Source organism: Phyllostomus discolor, chromosome X, assembly GCF_004126475.2.
Source record: "Phyllostomus discolor isolate MPI-MPIP mPhyDis1 chromosome X, mPhyDis1.pri.v3, whole genome shotgun sequence".
NCBI classification, from domain to species: Eukaryota; Metazoa; Chordata; class Mammalia; order Chiroptera; family Phyllostomidae; genus Phyllostomus; species Phyllostomus discolor.
The window spans coordinates 56,217,282-56,223,594 of record NC_050198.1 but is presented as its reverse complement, the minus strand read 5'-3'; positions in this window follow the sequence as shown (position 1 = coordinate 56,223,594).

Sequence of the window (6,313 nt, the reverse complement as noted above, 5' to 3'; positions counted from 1 at the left end):
TTACAACTGACACCACAGAACTACAAAGGATAGTAAGAAATTACTATGAAAAACTGTATGCCAGGAAATTTGAAAATCTAGGTGAAATGGACAAATTTGTAGAGAAATATAATCTCACAGAACTGAATGAAGAAGAAGCAGAAAGCCTGAAAAGACCAATAACAGCAGATGAAATTGAGCACTAATCAAAAAACTCCCAATACAACAAAAGCCTGGGTCTGGATGGTTTCACAGGAGAATTCTACAAAGCATTTAAGGAAGAGCTAACTCTTATCCTTCACAGAAAACTCCAAAAAATCTAAATGATGGAAGACTCCCAAACTCTTTTTATGAAGCCAGCATCATCCTAATCCCAAAACCATATAAAGACACAACAAAGAAAGAAAACTTCAGGCCAACATAACTGATGAACATAGATATTAAAATCCTCAACAAAATATTAGCAAACTGCATCCAACAATACATTAAAAATATTACACACCATGACCAAGTGGGATTCATCCCAGGGATGCAAGGTTGGCTCAATATTTGCAAATCAGTATATATAATGCATCACATAAACAAAATCAAACACGTAAATCACATGATCATATCAATAGATGTGGAAAAAGCATTTGATAAGGTACAGTACCCACTTATGATAAAAACACTCAGCAAAGCGGGAATAGTGGGTGCATCCCTCAACCTAATAAAGGCCATATATGAGAGACCTAGAGCCATTGTCCTACTCAATGGGAAAAAACTAAAATCTTTTCATTAAGATCAGGAACAAGACAAGGTTGTCCACTTTCCCAATTCTATTCAATACAGTATTGGAAGTTTTAGTCATAGCAATCAGACAAGAAAAAGAAATAACAGGCATCCAAATGGGAAAGTAGGGAACAAAACTGTCATTGTTTGCAGATGACATGATAGTGTATACAGAAAATCCTATATACTTCACCCCAAAACTGCTCAACCTAATAAGTGAATTTGGCAAAACAGCTGGATACAACATCAAAATCCAGAAATCAAAGGTATTTTTGTATACCAACAATGAAACAGGAGAAGCAGAAATCAAGAAAAAAAGTCCCATTAGATATAGCAACAAGAAAAATAAAATACCTAGGAATAAAACTAACCAAGGAGGTAAAAGACCTGCATGCAGAAAACTACGCAACACTGAAGAAAGAAACTAAGGAAGACACAAACAAATAGAAACATATACCATGTTCATGGATTAGAAGAATTAATATCATCGAAATGTCCATACTACCCAAAGCAATTTACACATTCAATGCAATACCTGTTAAAGTACCAATGGCATATTTCATAGACATAGAAAAAACACTTCAAAAATTTATATGGAACCATAAGCGACCCTGAATAGCTGCAGCAATTTTGAGAAAGAAGAACAAAGGAGGGATCACAATACCTGATATCAAACTATTACAAGGTCATTGTAATCAAAACAGCCTGGTACTGGCATAAAAACAGACAGATAAACCAACGGAACAGAACAGAGAGGCCAGAAATAAACCCAAGTCTCTATGGTCAATTAATATTCAAGAAAGGGGGTAGCAACATAAAATAGGGTAACAATAGCCTCTTCAACAAATGGCGTTGGGAGAGCTGGACAGGTACGTGCAAAATAATGAAACCTGAGCACCGACTTACACCATACACAAAAATAAATTCAAGGTGGATAAAAGATTTAAATATAAGCCATGACACCATTAACATCCTAGAAGAGAACATAGGCAGGAAAATCTCAGATATTTCATGCAGTAACATTTTTACTGATATGTCCCCTAGAGCAAGAGACATAAAGGAAAGAATTAACAAATTAGATCTCATCAAAATAAAATGCTTCTGCACAGCTAAAGAAAACAGTATTAAAATAAAAAGAGGACCAACTGTATGGGAAAACATATTTGCCAATGATACCTCAGACAAGGGTTTAGTCTCCAAAATATATAAAGAATTAACATCAGTGTACTCTAAGAAGACAAGCAACCCAATTAAAAAATGGGCAAAGGATTTGAACAAACACTTCTCCAAGGAGGACATACAGAGGATCCAGAGACACATGAAACGATGCTCAATATCGCTAGCTATCAGAGAGATGCCAATTAAAACCACAGTGATACACCACTACACCAGTCAGAATGGCCACCATAAACAAAGCAACAAACAAATGTTGGAGAGGTTGTGGAGAAAGAGACCCTAGTGCACTGTTGTTGGTACTGCAGACTGGTGCAACCACTATTGAAAACAGTATGGAATTTTCTCAGAAAACGAAAAATGGTTCTGCCTTTTGACCCTGCAATTCCACTGCTAGGATTATATCCTAAGAACCCTGAAACACCAATCCAAAAGAACCTATGCACCCCAATGTTCATAGCAGCACAATTTACAATAGCCAAGTGCTGGACGCAACCTAGGTGCCCATCAGTAAATGAATGGATCACAAATATGGTACATTTACACAATGGAATTCTATGCAGCAGAAAGAAGGAGCTCCTACCCTTTGCAACAGCATGGATGGAACTGGAAAGCATCATGCTAAGTGAAATAAGCCAGGCAGTAAAAGGCAAATACCATGTGATCTCACCTTTAACAGGAACCTAAACAACAAAACAAACAAACAAGCAAAATATAACCAAAGACACTGAAATGGAGAACAGGCTGACAGTGTCCAGTGGGGAGAGGGGAGGGAATTTCAGGGAAAAAGGGGAAGAGTTTGCAGGAACAAGTATAAAGGACACATGAACAAAAACTTGGGGCAGTGGTAATGGGAGGGAGGTTGGGAGGAATGAGTTGGTGGGCTAAGATGGGTGTAAAAGATAGAAAATTGTACTTTAACAACAATTAAAATAATTTTCTAAAAAAATAGATTTTTAAATCATGCTGGCAATTTTTAAAGTATTTTTTGTTGATTATGCTATGACACTTTCCCAATTTTCCTCCTTTGTCCCCTCTCCACCCTGCCCCCCCAACCCTCCAGCATTCCCCCCCCTTAGTTCATGTCCGTGGGCCATATATATAAGTTCTTTGAGCCCTCTGTTTCCTATACCAAATTTTATCTTTCCCCATCTATTTTATACCTACTAATTATCCCTCTTTTTCCCTGTACCTTTTCCCCTATCTCTCCCTTCCGCCTCCCCACTGACCTCCCTCTGTATGATGTCCATTTCTCTGATTCTGTTCCTGTTCTGATTGTCTAGTTTTTGTTTTCATTGTTTTTATTTTCTTTCAGGTTCATTTGTCAATAATTGTGAATTTGTTGTCATTTTATTGTTCATATTTTTAATTTCTTTTTCTTAGATAAGTCCCTTTAACATTTCATATAATAAGGGTTTGGTGATGCTGAACTCCTTTAACTTGACCTTATCTGGGAAGCACTTTATCCACCCTTCCATTCTAATGATAGCCTTGCTGGATAGAGTAATCTTGGATGTAGGTCCTTGCCTTTCATGACTTCAAATACTTCTTCCCAGCCCCTTCTTGCCTGTGTGGTTTCTTTTGAGAAATCAGCTGATAGCCTTATGGGAACTCTTTTGTAGGTAACTCTCTCCTCTTCTCTTGCTGCTTTTAGGATTCTTTCATTATATTTAATCTTTGGTAACTTAATGAGGATTCCTTGGTGTGTTCCTCTTTGGGTCCAACTTCTTTGGGACTCTCTGGGCTTCCTGGACTTCCTAGAAGTCTATTTCCTTTGCCATATTGGGGAAGTTTTCCTTCATTATTTAGTCAAATAAGTTTTCAACTTCTTGCTCTTGTTCTTCTCCTTCTGGCACCCCTATAATTTGGATATTGGAGTGTTTCAGGTTGTCTCATAGAATCCTCAGCCTCTCTTCATGGTTTCCTTCTTGTCAACTCTTGGTTCCCTGAATATTTTGCTTTATTTTATTTTGGGTATCTCGCATTTGTTCTTTCATTTTTCAACCTAGCTTAATCAGTTCTGTGAGCATTTTGAATACCAGGGCTTTAAATTCTCCATCAGATAGGGTGGCAATCTCCTCAACACTTAGTTCTGAGGTTGTGCTGTGTTCTTTCATTTGGGCTATATTTCATTGTCTTGGCGCACCTGCTAAGTTGAAGGGGCAGGGTCTTAGGTATTCACCCAGGTGGGACAACCCTCTTTACTATGCTCCCAGTCTGGTTGTTATGGTTGATTTTTTCTTAATTCCTTGGTTGTTGGAGTTACATGCAGTTTGGTTCTGTGGCATTTTGGTTGTATATTTATTTTAGATTGGTTGTTATCCTCCTTTTGGTTGTGCAAGGAAATGGAGTGTTTCTCCCTATGCCTCCATCTTGGCCAGAATACCTTCATGCTGACGATTTAATTATGGCTGAAGACCTGTGAGTTTTGGAAAGACATATTTTTTCATTCTAGTTTCAGATGCCTTCAAATGTTTCTCAAAAACAAGACCCTAGTTGCTTTAAAATACTCCACAAAAAATGTGTGGGTGTGTGAAAAAATAGATGAAACTATGTTCACTGCAGCATTATTTATAATAGCCAAGATAAGGAAACAATCCAAGCACCCATCAATATGTGAGTGAATAAAAAAGCTGTGGTACACTTGCACAATAGAACAGTATTCAACCATAAAAAAAAGAAGAAGGAAATCTTACATTTTACAACAGCATGGATGGACAGGGACAATATTATGCTAAGTGAAATAAGCCAGTCAAAGAAAGACAAATACTATATGGTCTCACTTATGTGTGGAATCTAATGAACAAAATAAACTGATGAACAAAATAGGAAAAAGGCATGGATACATGGGACAGACTGACAGCTGGATTGGGGGGCTGTATGAAAAGGTGAAGGAATTAACACACACACATATATAACATATACATATAGACTACAGTGCAGTGATACTCAGAGGGAAAAGAGAATGAGGATAGGTTGAGGTGGGGAAAGGGAAGATACGTGGGTGTGGAGAGAGACTTTGCTTTGTGTGATGTGTGCATGATGCAGTGTGAAGATGATGTTTTGTTGAGTTGTACACTGAAACCTGTATGGTTTCATAGTCTGTTCCAGCCACATGGACAAAGCCTGGTCTGGGAGTAGTCTGTGACATGCAGCCACTTTTTGATGCTGGTTTCCTGAGCATAACCATTTATTCTATTCAGTTTGTTTAAGTCTGTGGCCCAGCATCTGGCATGTGATATTATGATATACCTGTCTACTAGTCTTTTTTCCCCCTGGAGAATGATAGCTGTTTCAAAGTCAAGACTTTTTAATTCAGTTTTTGTTTTCATAGTGCTTGGTACAGTCTCTGGAAATGGGTAGGAAGCAGAAATATATAATTAATGGGCAACAGAATAAATATAAAAAATTACTGGAACTAGAGTATGTCAATGGAGGGTTATGATCAGGCTTATATTTATTAGTTGTAAGAAAGATTTTTTAAAAGATTTTATTTATTTATTTTTATAGAGAGAGGAAGAGAGAGAGAAAGATAGGGAAAGAAACATCAGTGTGTGGTTGCCTCTTGCACTTCCCCAAGTGGAGACCTGGCCTGCATCTCAGGCATGTGCCCTGCCTAGGAATCGAACTGGCCATCCTTTGGTTTGCAGGCCAGCACCCAATCCACTGAGCCACACCAGCCAGAGCTTAATAAAGATTCTTAATACATGTGAATCTCAGCTTCAAACTGGGAATGACAATGCCAGACTTCTTACTTCACACTGTTATTTGAAGACTCAAACTCAACTTAAAGCAGTGCATATGAAAGTATTTTTGAAACCAAAACGAGGGAAGACCACCTGTGCTGTGTTAAGGAGGGAGGCCGCAGAGCACGGTGTTTATGGGTAATGGTGTTTATCATTGGGTTCCTGTGAGTATAAAATGAGATAATATATGTAAAACTACTTGGCAATGTACCTGAGACAAAGTAAACTTTCCAGGGAAGATTATTCATGGATATATGAAAATGTCCTTGCCGTTGAAGGTGGTAGGTCTATCTGGAATCTGGCACAACAGACCAGATATCCTTTAAGATGAGCACTTGACCTCTCTGATGTTATGGAGAGCAATCTGAAATCCTCCATCACGTCTCCCGTAATATATATGTACCTTTCTCAATCCTCTTTACTCAATCCTCTATTGAAGGATACTTTGGTTGTATTGATGTCTTGGCCACAGTGAATAATACTGCAATGAACATAACAGTGCATCTATCTATCTTTTGAATTTCTTTTTTTTAATATATTTTATTGATTATGCTATTACAGTTGTCCCATTTCCCCCTTCACTCCCCTCCACCCTGTACCCCCTCTCCCACCCACGTTCTCCCCCTTTAGTCCATGTCCATGTG